Consider the following 20,607-nt stretch of genomic DNA (forward strand, 5'->3'; position numbering starts at 1 on the left):
GTGGAGCGTTTGGGGCCCGACTGTCCCTTTTTGGATACAGTCTCCTTCTCCGTACGGCGGTCAGTGAGGACTTTGTGGGGAGGTAAGTGTCCGAACCCTGATCCTAGTCTACTGCTGATGCCCCCGGATTATTTGGTTCGGTGAAGTCCGTGAAGATGTCCTCACCGGGCAGGTATTTATCAAGCCGTGTAGAACTGGTGCATAATCTAGGGCCCTGTGCCCCGTGCGTGCTCCGGTCCCAGCGGTATCTCTGTTACCCGTCCTGGCGACCTCTTTCCTGTGCCCCGTGTCACTGCTGCACGGATCCAGCTCAGGCACGTCCACACACCTCTCTTGTGTGGCACACTTCCCTAGACTCTCAACTGACTGCTGACCCCCACCCACTAGGCTGGCTAATCCCAGGGACTCGTTCCTTTCCATGGCGACTATCCCCTTACATGGTTAACCCTCTATGCGTGAGTGCATTGAGTGGAGAAATAGGATTTTAGTTGTGCTTTGGTGGTATCGGCACAGGTACTCCAGGTCCCAGGGGGTAGGTCCTGCATCCCCAAGAGGATGCAGTTCCTTGTTGTGCCCTGAGTGTTTCAGGGGCGCTACAATCATATCATCTGCGTACAGGCCTATTGTGTCCTTCCATCCACCAGGTCTGCAATTTGAATGCCCTTAATCAGCCTGTCAGAGTGAATCTTGATTGCTAAATCTTTAATGGCTAGGGCAAAGAGAGCTGAGGACAATGGACACCCCTGATCAGTCCCCTTTTCTAATAGGAAGGGTTTAGATGAGATCCCATTAACCACCATACTGGCCTTAGGGGCCAGATATAGCATTCGGAACCAAGCACAGAATCAGGGATCAAATCTGAAGTTCTGAAGGCAGGTCATCAGAAACTTCCACTCTGGTAAATCAAATGCCTTGGCAGCATCCAGCGAGGCCAGGGCCCATTCATTGCCCGTCACAATGGTACTGTATTATACAACAGACTGAACCCTTCTAATATTAATGGAAGTATTCTTCCCTGGCATAAGGCCTGTCTGATCTGGGTTAATGATATCCAAAATTACCGAGTTCAGTCTAGATGCTAGTATCTTAGTGAAAATTTCGTAGTCCACATTGACTAAGGAGATGGGATGATAAGATGTGCCCTCCAGGGGATCCATCCCCTCTTCTATAAGCACTATAATGTTTTCATCATAAAAGGAGTTTGGAAGGGGAACTTCCCAGGTGGTTTGCATGACAACCTCTAGCAGAGGTGGTACCAAAAGTTCCTGATTCCTCCCATATAACTTCACAGGAAAGCCATTTGGACCCGGGGCCTTACCCAGAGTCAAATCAGCAATTCCAGACTTCAGTTCATCTAGAGCAGGGGTCTCAAAGTCGACTGGGTGTATGGGCCGCACATAGAGGAAAAAAATATTTGGGAGGGCCACATTATTTGCAGGGCCAAGTGATATTTTAGTGATTCCATGTATTTTTTTCTATACACCTTTGGATCACTTTTTGTGAACATTTTTTCCTTGTTTATTAAAACTAATCTGCACTTATGTAAAAAAGCATTTTTAATGGTAAAAAAAAATATTTTATCTCTTTCTTGTGCCCAGTAGTAATGTACCCAGTAATAATGTGCCCATCCTTGTGCCTTGTATTAATGATCCCATCTTTGTGCCCAGTAGTAATGTGCCCATTAGTACTGTGCCCAGTAGCATTGTGCACATCCTTGTAGCATTGTGCCCATCCTGTAGCATTGTGTCCATCCTTGGAGCAATGTGCCCATCCTGCAGCATTGTGCCCATCATGCAGCATTGTGCCCATCCTTGTAACATTGTACCCACCCTTCTAGCATTGTGCCCATCCTTGTAGCATCGTGCCCATCCTTGTAGCTTTGTGCCCAAGTAATAATGTCTCCAGTCCTCATCCTAGTTCCCTATTATGCCGATCTTGACACACACACAAAAAAAAAGATTCTCCTCACCTTTCCTCTGTTCCCTGTTTTCTCTTAACTGCTTGTTGTGGCCTGCAGACCCATAGACCCCGTGACGATCGCGTTACTATGCAGGCGGCCGACGCCGGCAGGGCTTTACTACATTTGATTAATTTGCGCTAGGAGCTCTCTGCACTCTACCATTCACAGGCAAGCAGGTGACTTCATACAGCGATGTTACCTGCGAGTCAGTATTATAGTTATGCATATTGATAAAGTGCTGAGAAGTGCCCGAGGGGCTTCTACTGCTGTCATTATTGTCATAGAGATGTTCTGAAATCCTGCGTCTTAGTGTGTGGCTTGTGCTCCCAACATACTGCACATCACATGAAATACATTAAATACATTAAATAAATAACCCAACTAGATCCACAGTTAATAAAGGATCCTATAATAAATTCCCTTTTGGAGACACAGGAAAATATTTTTTAGTATTAAGCATGTGTTTGTACAAACCGCACAGTTTGTGACCACACCTGTATGACCCCACAGTAGAAAGCCAGGTTTTCTTGTTGTTTTTCTTAAAAGAACTTTTATTTGAATGATCACTGGGACAAAGTATTGAGCCTATAGTGTGGTTTCTTTTAGAAACGAATCTAACACCATCTTTCAAAATTATCTTTGCTAAATTTGGTAGAAAAAAACACAGAATCATTTATTTTGGGACCTGATTCCTTTTTATTGAACAAATACTGATTTCTGCTCTTATCTATAGCTTTTATCATGCAGGTGTGGTCACAAACTGTGCAGCTTGTGCAAACACATGCTTAATACTAAAAAAAATATTTTCCTGTGTCTCCAAAAGGGAATTTAATATGGGATCCTTTATTAACTGTGGATCTAGTCGGGTTATTTATTTAATCACCTGTATTTCATGTGATGTGCAGTATGTTGGGAGCACAAGCCGCACACTAAGACACAGGATTTCAGAATATCTCTATGACATTAATATTGCCAGCAGTAGAAGCCCCTCGGGCGCTTCTCAGCACTTCATCAATGTGCATAACGGTAATACTGGCTCTTTTAGAGTCAATGCCATTGAACAATTTTTTTTACCCAAAAGGTGAGGGAACCCTGCAGCTTTGTTACACAAGAGAGAAGCTAAATGGATTTTTGAATTAAACACCAGAATGCCTTTAATATTAAATTTGAGAAATTGAGTAATATTTATTTATTTATTTTTTTTATATGTATTCCAGGTTTATATTCATTGTTTATATGTCTATCATTATATTAATGAATATGTCCAAGTGTCCAGGTGATCTGTTTGTTTGTCATTTCCGGTAGAATGTCTTTTTTTACCCTCTGTATATTCATTGTGATAGATGACTAAGGACGCTATGCGTCCGAAACGCGTCTTCCTTGCATGATCATGTATTTTTGATGAAGCACTTTTACTGTGTTTTTTTAACTTTTATTAAAATAAAGTGAAGTTTTTTATATATTGGACTTGGATCCTGGATTCTTCTTTGTTTGCTCAGTGTCTGGGTTGTAGTGGGACATCCTGGACTGAGCTGCAACCATTGTACATTTTCTTGTGCAGCTGTTGTCTGGCTAGTCGTCGGATGACATGTAACTGTTGGTGGTACTCCTTCACCCATGAGGTAGCAGTCTGCTCTGTAAAGTTCTCTGGCTGGTTCAAATTTAGTTCAAACACATCCTGCCCAGGAATTCCAAACAACAACATGTACTGGCTGTACACTGTAGCACAGTGGACCTAGTTTTTATAGGTCCATTCCTATTCTGACAGGTAGTTCGGCCAGCGCACCTTCTTGTCTTCCTCTAAAGTTCTCAACATTTGGAGCAGCATCTGGTTGAAGCGTTTGCATGCTCCTTTGCCTTGGGCCTGATAGGGGGTGGTCAAAGACTGCCTGATGCCATACAGACGATACAGTGCCTCCATCACCTTGCCCTGAAAATATGTGTTCTGGTCAGAATGGATCCGCTTCAGGCCCTGTACACTCAAATGAAATCTTGAAAAATGGCTCATGCTGATGATTTGGCAATCTGATCTCCAGTTGGAGTTACCATGGCTAACTTGGAAAAGTGGTCAGTCATCATGACCAGGCAGTACTGTGGCACCCCAAGGTTCTTTGGTTCAGATGGTCTGAACGGGTGCCTTCTGTTCTGTGCTCTTGACGAGATCTCCCACTTGGCACCGCCGGCAGACTTCTTCTACTATGGACTCCAACCGGGGGCAGTACACGTACTGCTCCAATCACTGATAGGTCTCATGAGCCTCCTTGGCGACTTCTTGGGCAAAGCCCTTTCGCATGACCACCTGCCACCTCACTTCGGACTCCTAGATGTGCTGTTTCCCATGGTAAAGTACTGTCTCTTGGAGCTTGAGTCGTTCCCACTGGTGGAGAATGTTCTTCTCCTGAGCGTTGAGCTTGTCTCTTTCTTCTTTGCCAGGCATTTGCTGCTGGGCTACCCAGTGCTTCATCTGCTGCAGTCCTTCATCTTCATCTTGAGCATGTCCCCCCTCTTCCTTGATTCACCTAGACTTGGATAGCAAGCAGGCCTTTCCACTGCTTAGGGCCACCATCTCTGAGAGAGTGAATTTCTGGAAATTCAGAGTCTCCTCTCTTTCAAAGTATTCATCAAGGTTCCCTAATGGAACCTCCAAAATCACCCTCAACAGCCCATCTGAATTGGCACTCTCACTAGTGGCACAATAGCAGATACTGAAATCAAACTTCACTAGACGGGCCACCCACCTGTCACGCTCCCGGTCCAACTGCGCCACCCACCTTCCGTCTCTCCAACTCCTGGGGTCCCCACTCCCCGCCGAGCCCGCTCTCCTGCTACCTCGTCCATACCTTTTCCCTGTCGGTCCCGGCCCTGCGCCGCACACTCACTGCAGCCACCTGCGCTCCAGCGTCCTGCCTCTCCTCCTGTGGTCTCAGCTCTGACTTCCGGGTTGCAGTCCTCACACATGCACAATAGAGGGCGCGTGTGCACTCACCTAGACTTAAAGGGCCAGCCCAGCTGTCCGGGATATGACTACTAATTAACCTTGAGTATTTAAGACTTCCTATTCCCCATAGCCAGTGCTTGTTCAATGCGTCCCTGTAGCTTGTCTCTTGTACCAGTTGTTCAGGTCCCGCTATGCCTGTGCTTTGTGTAACTCTGTCTCTGCTTGTGAGTCGCCCACCACAGCGCTGCAGTGGTTGCCTGCGGGACACTTCGGGGACTTCTCTGTAAGGACCCTTCTGGCAACAGATATCTCAGGTTCACTTTCAGAGGAGTCGTGACGCCACTCTTGGTTTTGCGGTCAGGGTGATGTGGGACCGCCACTGCAGTTGAACGAGCGTCTGGGGCTGATGGTGACTGCAGTCTGGTAGTATGGCCTCCCGAGAGTGAGGCTGGCCACAGGGGCTCGGGTGTATGTGTGTGGAACCACAGGTCGCAGAATAACTCAGTCGCAGTCCAGAAATGTCTTTTAACTGTTTACTCACTTGCTGATGGTGGAGTGAGGCAACGAAAAATAAAGCTGTCTGAAGCTACCTGCAGAGTGCTGCCCGCTCTTTTATTTTCTATGAATTGATGGCTTCGTCTGGGCAATAGCACCACGGTTGAGACAGCAGCTTCCATCATACCAGGAATTTTTTCAGGATTGTGCCCGATGTCATAAAGCAACAACCACACTGCTTAGTGGTGAAACGGGATCATCTCACTACTAGAGTTGAGCGCGGTTCGTGGTTCGAGGTTCTCCAGTTCTAGGCTCGAGTGATTTTGGGGCCTGTTCTAGATCGAACTAGAACTCGAGCTTTTTGCAAAAGCTCGATAGTTCTAGAAACGTTCGAGAACGGTTCTAGCAGCAAGAAAACAGCTAATTCCTAGCTTGGTTTCCGCTGTAATAGTGTAAGTTACTCTGTGAATCACACTATTATGACATTTCTGTGTATAGTGTGCGTGAACAGCGCCTTCAGATCACTGCTGTTTCTATAATGGCGATCGCCATTTTTTTTTTTTTTCCTTGTCTTCCTTCCCTAAGCGCGCGCGTGTAGTGGGGCGGGCCAGCATGTCAGCCAATCCCAGACACACACACAGCTAAGTGGACTTTTAGCCAGAGAAGCAACGGCATGTGTGATAGGATGTCCATGTCACATGTCCCTGCATTATAAAACCGGACATTTTCCTCCAGGACGCCATTATCTCTTCTGCGTCTTTGGTGTCAGACATCACTGTCGCAGCTCCGTCCTCCTGAGTCCTATCGCCGATACAGCTGTATGCGCTCCATACACAGCGTTAGACAGCATAGGGATAGCACTTTCTATCAGTCCTTTTAAGGGCTGAAACCGGTAGGGTCAGAGCCATAGGTGACAGGTCCTGAAAACAGAGACAGCGTCTGTGTAGCCAAGGTCAGGGATTTCGTCGCTGCATTTCCCCATTAGGAGGGAACAGAAAGGCAGGCTTCCATTCCTCTACCCAGAGCCCCACAATCCTGGCACTGTACCCTCCTGTCCTCTGCACACTCCAACTCATTATAACTAAGCCATTATACTAGCAAACACTGAGTGTACCTAGTGGCATCCTAAACGTGGCTGTTGGACTTCTGTATAGTCCCAGCAGTGCACAGATATTTGCAGCACGTCTGCCTGCATTGCACACTCCAACTCATTATAACTAAGCCATTATGCTAGCAAACAGTCAGTGTACCTAGTGGCATCCTAAACGTGGCTATTGGACTTTTGTGTAGTCACAGTAGTGCAAAGATATTTGCAGCACGTCTGCCTGCATTGCACACTCCAACTCTTTTTAACTAAGCCATTATACTAGCAAACAGTCAGTGTACCTAGTGGCATCCTAAACGTGGCTATTGTACTTTTGTCTAGTCACACTATTGCAAAGATATTTGCATCACGTCTGCCTGCATTGCACACTCCAACTCTTTTTAACTAAGCCATTATGCTAGCAAACAGTCAGTGTACCTAGTGGCATCCTAAACGTGGCTATTGTACTTTTGTCTATTCACACTATTGTAAAGATATTTGCAGCACGTCTGCCTGCATTGCACACTCCAACTCTTTTTAACTAAGCCATTATACTAGCAAACAGTCAGTGTACCTAGTGGCATCCTAAACGTGGCTATTGTACTTTTGTCTATTCACACTATTGTAAAGATATTTGCAGCACGTCTGCCTGCATTGCACACTCAAACTTTTTTTAACTAAGCCATTATACTAGCAAACAGTCAGTGTACCTAGTGGCATCCTAAACGTGGCTATTGGACTTTTGTGTAGTCACAGTAGTGCAAAGATATTTGCAGCACGTCTGCCTGCATTGCACACTCCAACTCTTTTTAACTAAGCCATTATACTAGCAAACAGTCAGTGTACCTAGTGGCATCCTAAACGTGGCTATTGTACTTTTGTCTATTCACACTATTGTAAAGATATTTGCAGCACGTCTGCCTGCATTGCACACTCAAACTCTTTTTAACTAACCCATTATACTAGCAAACAGTCAGTGTACCTAGTGGCATCCTAAACGTGGCTATTGTACTTTTGTGTATTCACACTATTGTAAAGATATTTGCAGCACGTCTGCCTGCATTGCACACTTCAACTCTTTTTAACTAAGCCATTATGCTAGGAAACAGTCAGTGTACCTAGTGGCATCCTAAACGTGGCTATTGTACTTTTGTCTATTCACACTATTGTAAAGATATTTGCAGCACGTCTGCCTGCATTGCACACTCCAACTCTTTTTAACTAAGCCATTATACTAGCAAACAGTCAGTGTACCTAGTGGCATCCTAAACGTGGCTATTGTACTTTTGTCTATTCACACTATTGTAAAGATATTTGCAGCACGTCTGCCTGCATTGCACACTCCAACTCTTTTTAACTAAGCCATTATACTAGCAAACACTCAGTGTACCTAGTGGCATCCTAAACGTGGCTATTGTACTTTTGTGTAGTCACACTATTGCAAAGATATTTGCATCACGTCTGCCTGCATTGCACACTCCAACTCTTTTTAACTAAGCCATTATGCTAGCAAACAGTCAGTGTACCTAGTGGCATCCTAAACGTGGCTATTGTACTTTTGTCTATTCACACTATTGTAAAGATATTTGCAGCACGTCTGCCTGCATTGCACACTCAAACTTTTTTTAACTAAGCCATTATACTAGCAAACAGTCAGTGTACCTAGTGGCATCCTAAACGTGGCTATTGGACTTTTGTCTAGTCACACTAGTGCAAATCTATGTGCAGCACCTCTGCATGACACCCTCCTGCTCTGTTTTTAATAAGCTATAATGATAGCAAAAAATACTGCCATTTAGTGCCATCATAGAACTGGCTGTTGTATTCCATTAGTGCCCCACTGGTGCCAAGCTATTTCTAGCACCTCTGCATGACACCCTCCTGCTCTGTTTTTAATAAGCTATAATGATAGCAAAAAATACTGCCATTTAGTGGCATCATAGAACTGGCTGTTGTATTCCATTAGTGCCCCACTGGTGCCAAGCTATTTCTAGCACCTCTGCATGACACCCTCCTGCTCTGTTTTTAATAAGCTATAATGATAGCAAAAAATACTGCCATTTAGTGGCATCATAGAACTGGCTGTTGTATTCCATTAGTGCCCCACTGGTGCCAAGCTATTTCTAGCACCTCTACATGACACCCTCATGCACATTTTGCTACGCTAATGTTATAGCAAACTCATGGAATTCATTGCTGCATTTGATAATTCGGAGGGATAGAAAGTCAGGCTTCCTTTAGCTTTTCCTTCTGTTCATAGACAGCATCTCCAAGAGCAATTTCCCCTCCACGTCTAAGTGTGGAGAGGCAGCTAGTGCGCATGCGTGTGCCGATTTACCCCAGCTGCAGCCTAATTACAGTGTTTCGCCTAGTGAGTATGCTCAGCCTGATTGTGCTATTCCTGACGCTAAGTCTTCATTTAGGGATACAGCGCATGCTCCCACACTAAGTGTGAAAACCCTCTTTGCACAGGTGCTTGCATTACGTGCCGGGTCTAAGTCCTGTTTTGTGCCTAGACACCATGCTAAAGCTGATAGTCTTTTTTCAGATACTGTATTTCATGCTACTGAGAATGCTCAGGCACTTACTGCATCATAGACTAGGTCCGGTAATGAACTCTTTGGCCCTGCCCCTGATGTGGGGGGGCACATATAGACCACAGGGCATCAGGTGTCCTCCCAAATGGCTTGCAGAGGGCCACCCCTATGACTTGTCACCGCATTATTGATGGTCAGACGATGACTGGTGAGGTGTTTGGGTCATGGCAGCCATGAGGTCATCATTGAAGTTGCGGTTCCAAATAGGACGCTAGTTATGCCACTCATGACGTGTCACTCTACTTTTGTCTCCAGGAGGTGCATTGTGGTTCACCCTGGTTTGGGGCGGACCCAGGTTATAAAAGGGGCTGGAGCCAACAAGGAGGTGCGCAGTCTTCTATTATGCTCCGAAAGAGCACACCTCCATGTGTTGAACCCATTGCGGCTTTAGGCCAGAGGTAGGCAAGGATAGGGTGTCGATGCAGGCCACCACCACAGTTGGTAACGCAGAACGGTTAAGACCAGCTCCTGTCCTACCAGTCCTGCTTGTGCAGCCCAGTGGCATTAACAGGCCTGCTGCTGCTGATGCGCCTGCTGTCCACAGGTGTGCCCCTACGCACATGGTCAGCGTACTCAATGGCCCCTGTGTTGTTAACAGGGAGTTCCTGGGCTGGGTGGGCATGTGGACCCTGTGACACTAACAGGGCTCACAGTCTCCAGATCCGAATGGCGTCTAACTCGGTTCAGGCTACTATTAGTTTCATAGCCACACAGCTCTGTATCCTCCACCAAACCTTCCAGTTGCCAACCTCTCCTTTTCCATCTGGGAGCACGGTGGACACTGACTGCTGATGGGGATATATACCTTTCTCTTTCTTTTCTTATTAATTTTCGTTATATAGCGGTAACATAGTATATACCACTTTATCCAAATCTGCCAGTCCCACTGTAACAGATGGTGTTTCTTCAGCAAATGTTACTGTTGCTTAACCACCAAATCCACGGACCAAAACTTTTTTCCCCTTTCCAACACACCTGTTCCCCTTTCCACCAGCATCTGTCCTTTTTCAACTCATTTTGGTATATGACCAAAAGTGCAACTGTGCAGGGACACCGTACTCAACGCCATCTCAGCACAGCAGCCAGGCCTCGGTCCCTCAGATGTGGACAAGTAAAAGACCATTTCCTCCTATCCATGACAAAGCGTTGAGATTCACTCTGTGCTGCACTGGTGTTTAGTGGAAAAGTAGATCTAAGATTGAGTAACACATTCTGCAGATACTCCTGTATACGTGCGTCCATTTCTATGGCAGGAATTATTTTGCCAAATTTTGTCTTGTACCGGGGATGTAACAGTGTGGCAACCCAGTATTCTGGATTACTTTGAATTCGTACAATCCGAGGGTCATGTTGTAGGTAGTGCAGCAAGAAGCCGCTCATGTGTCTTGTGCATCCAGGAGGACCAAGTCCTTGGTGTGTTGGTGGCAGAGAGGTGAGAATCGTGCCTCCTTCCTCTGCCCTCTCCCCACAACCTCGCACAACCGAAATGTGAGCAAGCTCTCACTCATCTGCTGAGTCTTCCATGCCCATCGCCAGTTCGTCCTCCATTTCTTCATGGGCTCCTGCACCTTCCTCAACACTTTCTGCTGATACTATGCGCCCTTGTTAATCCCTCTCCCTCACCATGACTGCCGCATAGGTGCCGCTGACCAACTGGACCTCGTAGATCTTGTTATCCCTTCCGCATATGACTCCTCCTGTACTTCCTCCCCTTCCTCTTGTCCCAACACCTGACTCCGAATAATAATTACAGTGTGCTCCATCATGTAGATGACCAGAATTGTCACGCTGAGAATGACATTGCCAGTGCTAAACATCTTCGTCGACATTTCTAAACTGTGTAGCAGGGTGCATAGGTCCTTGATCTGACACCACTCCAGCAGCGTGATCTGCACCACCTCTGGATCAAGTGATCCCAGGCTATATGTCATAACGTATTGCAGCAGGGTTCGGCGGTGCTGCCACAAACGCTGCAACATGTGCAGATTCAAATTCCTGCGTGTGGGCACATCGCATTTCAGGCGTTTAACCACCAGACCTAAAGACTTCTGTAGCGACGAAAGTTGTTGAGCTGCTGTGTGCGCACGATGGAAGTGAGCACATAGCGAGCGTACACGCTGCACAAGGCCATGTAGGTCGTGATGGTGTTTTAAAAATTGCTGGAGAATTAGGTTCAACACGTGAGCCATACAAGGCACGTGTGTCACATTGCCCTGACGATGGCCCGCAGCCAGGTTTGCATCATTGCCGCACATGGCTATTAAGTCACCAACGGAGTCCGCTCCGTCAATTTGTACTCCGGTCGCCAGGTGACAACGTGTTCCTTTCATGAATAGTGCTGATGATGGGAGAGGAGTCGATGCCAGCGGCGCAGGTGGACGCAGGTTATGCTCACCCACTGGGCTGCATTACCTTGACAGATGCAGAATCTCTGGCTGAATGTAGCTGGTGGGTATCTCACAGATGAAATACCATCATTCAGCTACAGCCAATGGGAAGACACCACACCCTTTTTTATGCCCATCCTGTCTGCAGACCACTGCCAGACATAGCTATGAACCTCTGGTTAATTTTACCCCCAGTTCAGTTTTATGATTTTGTGTGCTTGTTACCTGACTACTTTTCCTGCTTGCTGTTTATGTACCTTGTTGGCCGATCCGCATTTCACCTCTGCTTGTTTTCTGATTAAGTCCTGGCCGTCCCATTCTGTTCCTGTTCCTCAATTAATGTTTTGACCCTGCCTGACTACTATTCTCTGGAACTGCAGCCTTCCACAGGTATTAATCACCTTGGGCCCTGTGCAATTCCTAATCCCTGTATAGGGGTTAAAGGGTTTCAGGGTTCTAGGGGTCCTGCTTGGTGAGTGGCTTCCCTCTAGCCTATCATTAACAGCCCATCTGAGTGTGTGGATCAAGGAAGGCGTTACACCGTGCTCTCTGCAGAAGGCCATGTGGGCCAGGATAGTGCTTTAAAAATTGCTGGACAACCAGGTTCAACATGTGAACCACACAAGGCATGTGTGTCACATTGTCACAGCGAAGGGCCGCACCCATGTTTTCATCATTGTCGCACCCGGCCTTCCCTGGCTGCTGGTTGAGTGGAGACAACCATTGATGAAACTCGGTATCCAGAGCTAACCGTCCACAACTTCTCAGCGGTGTGACTCACATTTCCCATACATTTCAAAGTAAAACTTTGACCGCCTGATGGCATTGAGCTCTGCTGCCAGCATAGTAAGGAGGTGTGTGGTAGTCCTTGTGCGCAGTTACAAGGAAGGGTGGCCTGACCACACAGGGTTTGCGCCAAGGTGGAGGACCCACACGAGGTTGAAGAGGCAGAAGCAGTGTATTAACTTCTACATACAGAAGAAGGATTGAAACAACTCGTGGGGACGGCAAGACTTGTACAGCAGACCCTTCTCCATCTCTCACCATAGTTTGCCAGTGCCCAGTCAGTGACATGTAATGACCCTGTCTATGCTTACTGGTCCAAGTATCTGTGTTGAAATGCACCCTGTCGCACACAGAGTTTCTCAAGGAAGTGGTGATGTTGTGTGCGACATGCTGGTGTAGCGCGGGCATGCTTTTCTTGGAGAAGCAGTGGTGATTGGGCATCTGGTACTGGGGCACAGCGACAGACATAAGGTCTCTAAAATCCTGTGTGTCCACTAGGCGGAAAGGCAGCATTTCGGTAGCCAACAGCTTACAGAGGGATAGAGTCAACCTCTTAGCTTTGTCATGGGTCGCAGGAAGTGGCCTTTTATTTGACCACATCTGAGGGACAGAGATCTGGCTGCTGTGTGTAGACGGTGTTGAGTAGGGTGTCCCTGGAAAAATGCAGGTTTGTGAGGAAAGTGCAGGCGGAGACATGATGTTGCCTTCATCCAACGTTGGTGCTATCGATGTTTGAGAGAGCTGTACACACTCACTTGTTTCCCCTTCCAAACCAACTGACGACCTACCAAGCAAACTGCCTGTTGCGGTTACAGTGGTGGAAGTTGTGGGTGGAAAAACAGGTGTGACAGCTGTCCCCACAGTCCTAGAAGATGACGAGCGCGCGGATGCACTGGAAGGGGCAGGCGGTGGATGGTTCTCTCCGCTAGGCCGCATTGCAGCACGGTGAGCTTCCCACCAGGCCATATGATATTTATTCATGTGACGATTCATGGAAGAAGTTGTCAAACTGCTGAGGTTTTGACCTCTACTAAGAGAACCATGACAAATTTTACAGATCACATAATTTGGGCGATCTTTTTCTATGTCAAAAAAGGACCAGGCTAGGCAAGGCTTAGAGGCCATGCGACCTGTTGATCCACCCCGAATAATGCTCAGAGGCAGAGTGGTGGCTGAGGATGCAGTTGTAGACGTGCTACCAGTGCTCCGACTGTGTCCAGGAAGGCGCAAGGTAACTTCGTCGTCGGTTGCATCCTCCTCCACCGCCTCTGTTGACCTCCTCGAGTGTCTGACTGTGGGTTGACAGTAGGTGGGATCTAGAACTTCATCAATTGTTGTGTTTGCACTCCCCTCCCCCTCAGACCGAGCCTCTTCTTGCCCTGACCGAATATTTAAGTTGTCATCCCAATCAGGTATCTGCGTCTCATCTTCATCAGTATGTTCCTCATTGTCTATAACCACAGGTGTTGGAAAGGCAGCATTTTGGTAGCCAACAGTTTGCAGATGCTGAAAGTCAACCTCCAAGCCATGTCATGCCCTTCTAAAAGCATGTAAAACACAGCGAGGGGACTCCAACCACAGTCTCCCTCGTTTCCACTAACTGGGCCACACACACCCCACTTGCCTGGGATCGGTTGAGCCCCCTTTTGAAAAAGAAAAAGATGCTTTGCATGAAGCACTCTCAAAAATACGCGTGCCTTTCCCGTCCCCTGGCTGACCCAGGGGAAGAAAAGTCCTCTGAGAGCCATGACTTCTTCATCTTGGTTCTTTTAGAAACACAGCGAGGGGACTCCAACCACAGTCTCACTCGTTTCCACTAATTGGGCCACACACACCCCACTTGACTGACATCAGTTGATGCCCCTTTTCAAAATGAAAAAGATGCTTTGCATGAAGCACTCTCAAAAATACGCGTGCCTTTCCCGTCCCCTGGCTGACCCAGGGGAAGAAAAATCCTCTGAGAGCCATGACTTGTTCATCTTGGTTCTTTTAGAAACACAGCGAGGGGACTCCAACCACAGTCTCCCTCGTTGCCACTAATTGGGCCACACACACCCCACTTGACTGGCATCGGTTGAGCCCCCTTTTGAAAAAGAAAAAGATGCTTTGCATGAAGCACTCTCAAAAATACGCGTGCCTTTCCCGTCCCCTGGCTGACCCAGGGGAAGAAAAGTCCTCTGAGAGCCATGACTTGTTCATCTTGGTTCTTTTAGAAACACAGCGAGGGGACTCCAACCACAGTCTCACTCGTTTCCACTAATTGGGCCACACACACCCCACTTGACTGACATCAGTTGATGCCCCTTTTCAAAATGAAAAAGATGCTTTGCATGAAGCACTCTCAAAAATACGCGTGCCTTTCCCGTCCCCTGGCTGACCCAGGGGAAGAAAAGTCCTCTGAGAGCCATGACTTGTTCATCTTGGTTCTTTTAGAAACACAGCGAGGGGACTCCAACCACAGTCTCACTCGTTTCCACTAATTGGGCCACACACACCCCAATTGACTGACATCAGTTGATGCCCCTTTTCAAAATGAAAAAGATGCTTTGCATGAAGCACTCTCAAAAATACGCGTGCCTTTCCCGTCCCCTGGCTGACCCAGGGGAAGAAAAGTCCTCTGAGAGCCATGACTTGTTCATCTTGGTTCTTTTAGAAACACAGCGAGGGGACTCCAACCACAGTCTCCCTCGTTGCCACTAATTGGGCCACATACACCCCACTTGACTGGCATCGGTTGAGCCCCCTTTTGAAAAAGAAAAAGATGCTTTGCATGAAGCACTCTCAAAAATACGCGTGCCTTTCCCGTCCCCTGGCTGACCCAGGGGAAGAAAAGTCCTCTGAGAGCCATGACTTGTTCATCTTGGTTCTTTTAGAAACACAGCGAGGGGACTCCAACCACAGTCTCACTCGTTTCCACTAATTGGGCCACACACACCCCACTTGACTGACATCAGTTGATGCCCCTTTTCAAAATGAAAAAGATGCTTTGCATGAAGCACTCTCAAAAATACGCGTGCCTTTCCCGTCCCCTGGCTGACCCAGGGGAAGAAAAGTCCTCTGAGAGCCATGACTTGTTCATCTTGGTTCTTTTAGAAACACAGCGAGGGGACTCCAACCACAGTCTCCCTCGTTTCCACTAAATGGGCCACACACACCCCACTTGACTGGCATCAGTTGACCCAATTTTCAAGATGAAAAAGATGCTTTGCATGAAGCACTCTCAAAAATATGCGTGCCTTTCCCGTCCCCTGGCTGACCCAGGGGAAGAAAAGTCCTCTGAGAGCCATGACTTGTTCATCTTGATTCTTTTAGAAACACAGCAAGGGGACTCCAACCACAGTCTCCCTCGTTGCCACTAATTGGGCCACACACACCCCACTTGACTGGCATCGGTTGAGCCCCCTTTTGAAAAAGAAAAAGATGCTTTGCATGAAGCACTCTCAAAAATACGCGTGCCTTTCCCGTCCCCTGGCTGACCCAGGGGAAGAAAAGTCCTCTGAGAGCCATGTCCACATTGTCAGTGGACAGACACGTGTGCTTATCTGCCAGCAGACCCCCAGCAGCACTGAAGACAGGTTCCGAGAGAACGCTGGCTGCAGGACACGACAAGATCCCCAAGGCGTACGTGGCGAGCTCAGGCAATTTATCCAGATTGGAAGCCTAAAATGAGCAGGGCTCAAGTTGCACATTAATGGAATCGATGTTTCCTTGCATATACTCATATATCTGTGTGTCCTCCTCTTTTTCCTTGTCCAGCTCTTTTGTTTTCGCATGAGTATATGTCCTTGTCACTTTCCCATGTGTTGTGAGTTGTTTGTCACCTTTTGGACACCTTTGAGGGTGTTTTCTAGGTGTTTTTCTGTGTTTGTGATTGCCTGCCATTGTTTCCTATGCAGTTCGAGTTCGGTTCGTCGAACGTTCGACGAGCCGAACTGGAACGGGACCTCCGTTCGGCGAACCGACCTCGAGCCGAACCGGGACCGGTTCGCTCATCTCTACTCACTACCTCTTGAAAGGGTAAGCAGTGATGTGCACTTTTCCTTCTATGTTATTTCAAATTCATATGTAGAGTGAGGCAACCCAGGCGATGCTGAGATGAACCAGAGAGAACCAGGTATCCTTCAGGCTCGTATAGGGGTGACTGTAAGCTCGCCTTCCTAGCACTTCTTGTTTCGGATAACCCCGACTTGAAGTATATGGGATTCATCCAGGGAAGTCGCAACTGCCTTTTCTCCCCTTTCTGGCCCGTTTGCTGGCAGCGTGGACCAAGTAAAGATAGCTTCCTGCCCTATCTCACTTATGAGTACTAAGTACTAAGTGGTGCCTGACCAGGTCAGGGGCGCCACACTTGCGGATCCTGTGTACCGTTCTGAGCACACACTTCAGCCGTATCCCGTTAACCTGCACCAGTCTCCACTCCTGGACCTCGGCCTGATCTTGTTAACCTGCACCAGTCTCCGTTTCTGGACTTCAGCCTGATCCCGTTAACCTGTACCTGGTTCAGATATCCTCTCTTAGCTCCACGACTAATTCTATTACCATCTGCACCTCTCTGTTCACGACTACTTTTTTCATCTATTTTAATATTCAATCTCTTGGTGTTCAGGTGTAACACTGCCAGTCCTTACCATCCAGACTTACTTAATTATGTTTACTACTTTTACCTTTGGCATTCCCTGTTATATACAGGTTTATGCATCTGGATTGTAATTTCCCTTACCCATTTCTTAGTTATGGACTGCCACTGATACACCTGTTCCTCTTTCTTTGTACTATTACTTTTTCCTCCTTTGTCCACTTTTCTGGCACTTCTCCTCAGCTACTGAATAGTCATTGTACTGTGTTTATACTCAGCTGTGGAGAGGCTTTCTGCTACTCGTTGCTTGCTGGGGTTTGGGGCTTTTTTCCGGGCCCATACAATTTAGACATATAATTCTTTAACATCATTCTTACTATTTTCTATGGGCCCCCCCCCCTGTTTTTCTTCAGTGGCGGGTTGGATTGTTTTAATATCAATTGTGTGCTATACTAAGTTTTGCATCCACTTGCAACTTTGTGATTCCATCCTCTTTTTTGTGTTACCTGATTATGCAATTCTTATGACTATCCTGATATTTATACAATTTTTATATCGGTGTTAATAAAATTTGATACATTTTTTGCATTCTACTTTTGTGCCAATTCTCGTCTTGCTCTCTTTGTTTATAAGGATCCTGTATCCATAAGACTCTATCCAGTAACTCTTGCTGATCCCGGCTTCCGTGCATCTAGGCCCTCTGCGGTTACGCCCGACAGTCACTGTATAAGGGTTCACTCTAGGCGGCGTCGCAGGGGAGTCCGGTGCACGGTCCAGTGGGTCCACTCCCAGGACTATCGTTACACCACTGTTGCTCCAAGACCTCCAGTTTGGCATTCTCCAGGTGGGCCAGGGGGTTGTTATCCGTCCAGACCTGGTTCTTGGTTCCTGTCAGGAAGCCCACAAATGTTTCAATCGTTGCTCACAATAGGGCCAGGAGTTCTAGATGAAAAGAATTTTAGTTATAGAGGCTCCTTTCTGTGTCTTGTAGGGATCTACTAGCATAAGTGAAGACTCTTTCTCATCCATTTTGCTCTTGTGACAGGACTGCTCCAGCCCGTGGAGGCTGCCATCTGGGTACAGCAGGAATGGATGGTCAACATCTCCATAGACCAGGATTGGAGCTGAAATTAGAGTGCCTTTCAGGGCCTGAAGGACTTCTCCTGTTTCTAAGACCAGGGAATAGTCTTGTTCTTCGGCACTGACTACTTTGTGCAAGCCCTGAATTCAGCATCTGATTCAACATCTTCATTTTCTGGTACAATGTAGGAGGGATTTGACGGTAGCGTTCTTGTATTGGGTAAGTGTCCCCTGTTGGTATTTCGTGGGTGATGGCTTCAGTGCAGCCAAAGTCTTCAGTGTGGCGAGCGAATGTGGCCTGGTTCTGCCATAGCACATATTCTATCACCCATACACGCTCTTGGCTAGGGAACCTTCATTTGGCTTAAGAAAACTCACCCACTGCATTCTGAGGTCGGCACCTCTTCTGTTACTACTGAGACTTCCAGGGTCCACACCACATTTTACACCGGAGACAGGGCCACATTCGTCTGGCTCATCACCTCAGCTCGAGTTATGTACATGTGTTACGGGGGAACTGGCAGATCAGGATAAGGTGGTAAATATCCCAGTCGCCAGTCGGGGCCCACCGTGCTCCAGATGACAAAGAAGCTGCTGGCAACCCGAAGGTTTGGTAGAGAATACAGAGCTGGGTGGCTCAGTGGAGACATGGGAACCAGTCACGTGTGTAGGGACACGTCAGACCAGACCACAACCCAGTTAGCGTTTTGGTGTACCTGGCGCTACGCCGACCACGTGTGCAGGGAACACGTCAGGCCGGGTGATGACCAGGTAGCGTTGACCGGAAGGTCGCCGCGAAAGCTCCCTGTCGGCCACGTGTGTAGGACACATCAGGTCGAGCGGTCCTCTGATTAGCGTTTCTGGTCATCTCGCGACTGGCCACGTGTGTGAAGGACACGTCAGACCAGGTGGTCACACCAGTAGAGTTGACTGGGAATCCGAAGAGGATAACAGTGTCCACACACCCAGCTCAGGAACTCCCTGTTAACGCCGCAGGGGTCCTGGGGTATGCTGTCCGCATGCGTAGGAAGCACAACTGGACATGTAGCGCAGCAGCCGCAGCCCAGTTAACGTCACTGGGCTGCTGCAGCAAGACTGGAATGGCAGGAGGGAAGCACGGCGCCTGACCCTGATGTGCCGAGCCACGAATCTTGGCGTGACAGGCACCATTCGCCTATCCCTAACTACTGCTTCCAGAACTAGTGGTTTTGGCCGCAAAGAGACTGCATGGAGGTGTGCACAAAGCAATGACATAAGAAGACTGCGCCCCTCCATGTTGTCTCCAGCCCCTTTTATCACCTGAGTCCAACCCAAACCCAGGGTGGAACACAATGGCACCTCCTAGGTTCAATTGCGGAGTGCCACATCATCAGAGACGTCATCAGCAGCCTATCCGGAACCGTCACGTCACCGATGACCTCATGGCAGTCCATGCCACAAACACCTCACCAGTCATCGTCTGACGACCAATGGTGAGGTGCCAGGTCATAGGGGCGGGCCTCCACAAGTCAGTCCGGAGTGGCCACATCATCAGGACACCTGATGCCCTCTGCCCTATCAGGGCCTGCCACCTCACGGACATGCCCAGTAAGGTCCTTACCGGACCTAGCCTCTGATGCCTGAGCATGCTCAGTAGGCACAACACAGGACTTAGACACGGCACGAAGTCCAAATACCTGTTTCAAAGAGGCTTTTTGCACTAAGTGTAGGAGCATGCTCAGTAGCCTGAACCGAGGACTTAGCCTCAGAAATGGTACTATCAGGCTGAGCATGCTCAGTAGGCGAAACACTGGACTTAGGCTCTGGCTGGGGTAAATTGGCACACGCATGCGCACTAGCCGCCTCTCCACACGTAGACATGGAGGAGCAAGCTGGACAACCCGAGGCACGGCCAAAAATGGTGGTCGGCGCCTGGCCAGAACTGGAACTGCAGCAGGCAGCTTGCGGATATGGCGGCGCCGATTAGTAACAACATGCTTGCCAGCACCATCCTCAATGGCAGGGTGACTTTCCTGGGACCCACATTCACTGCTCCCTCCGGGACTCAACTGGTGGACTACAGCTAGCAAGCAGGTTATCATAACCTCCTGTCCTGCTCTTCCTGGGGCTGCTAGCTCGACAAGCCCTTATATCCCTTCAAAGTTTTGGTACGTCCCAACTGGCAGGTAAAGCATTCTTCCTTGTCCAAGGGGTAGGGTCACAGGCTCCTCTCTAGGGACCCTAATGTTTCGTACAGACTGGTGGGCCAGCAAACTCTTCACGATCACCCAGACACAAATTAAGTGTTGAAAAGCCTCTTGGATGGGCTCTTGCAGGGTAGTGTGTTTCCATTAACCATGGCCACTCTTCATGAACATAATTTGATCCAACTTATGCAAGATGTTCATGCCGAGGATCACGGGTACATCTTCCCTAACAGGATTCCTTTCTTACAAACGTCCTGCCTGCAGACGCGAACCTTCATACCCACGACCCCTGTGAATGGGATCAGTTGCTGATTGGTGGCAGTCACCCAGATCAGAGTCTCTCTTTCTGGCTTAGCCAGCACCTTGATTGAGATAAGCTTCGTGTTACGGCCCGTGGTTCTGTTGCTCCACTTTCCTCTTCTTCCCCTTCTGCTTCTCGTTTGCGTCGTTCCAGTCGTTTAGGAACTTCTTAGCTTCCTGAGTCTAAGTCCCAATTTTGAGCTACTGAGCATTCTCAC

Source organism: Anomaloglossus baeobatrachus, chromosome 1, assembly GCF_048569485.1.
Source record: "Anomaloglossus baeobatrachus isolate aAnoBae1 chromosome 1, aAnoBae1.hap1, whole genome shotgun sequence".
Taxonomy (NCBI): domain Eukaryota; kingdom Metazoa; phylum Chordata; class Amphibia; order Anura; family Aromobatidae; genus Anomaloglossus; species Anomaloglossus baeobatrachus.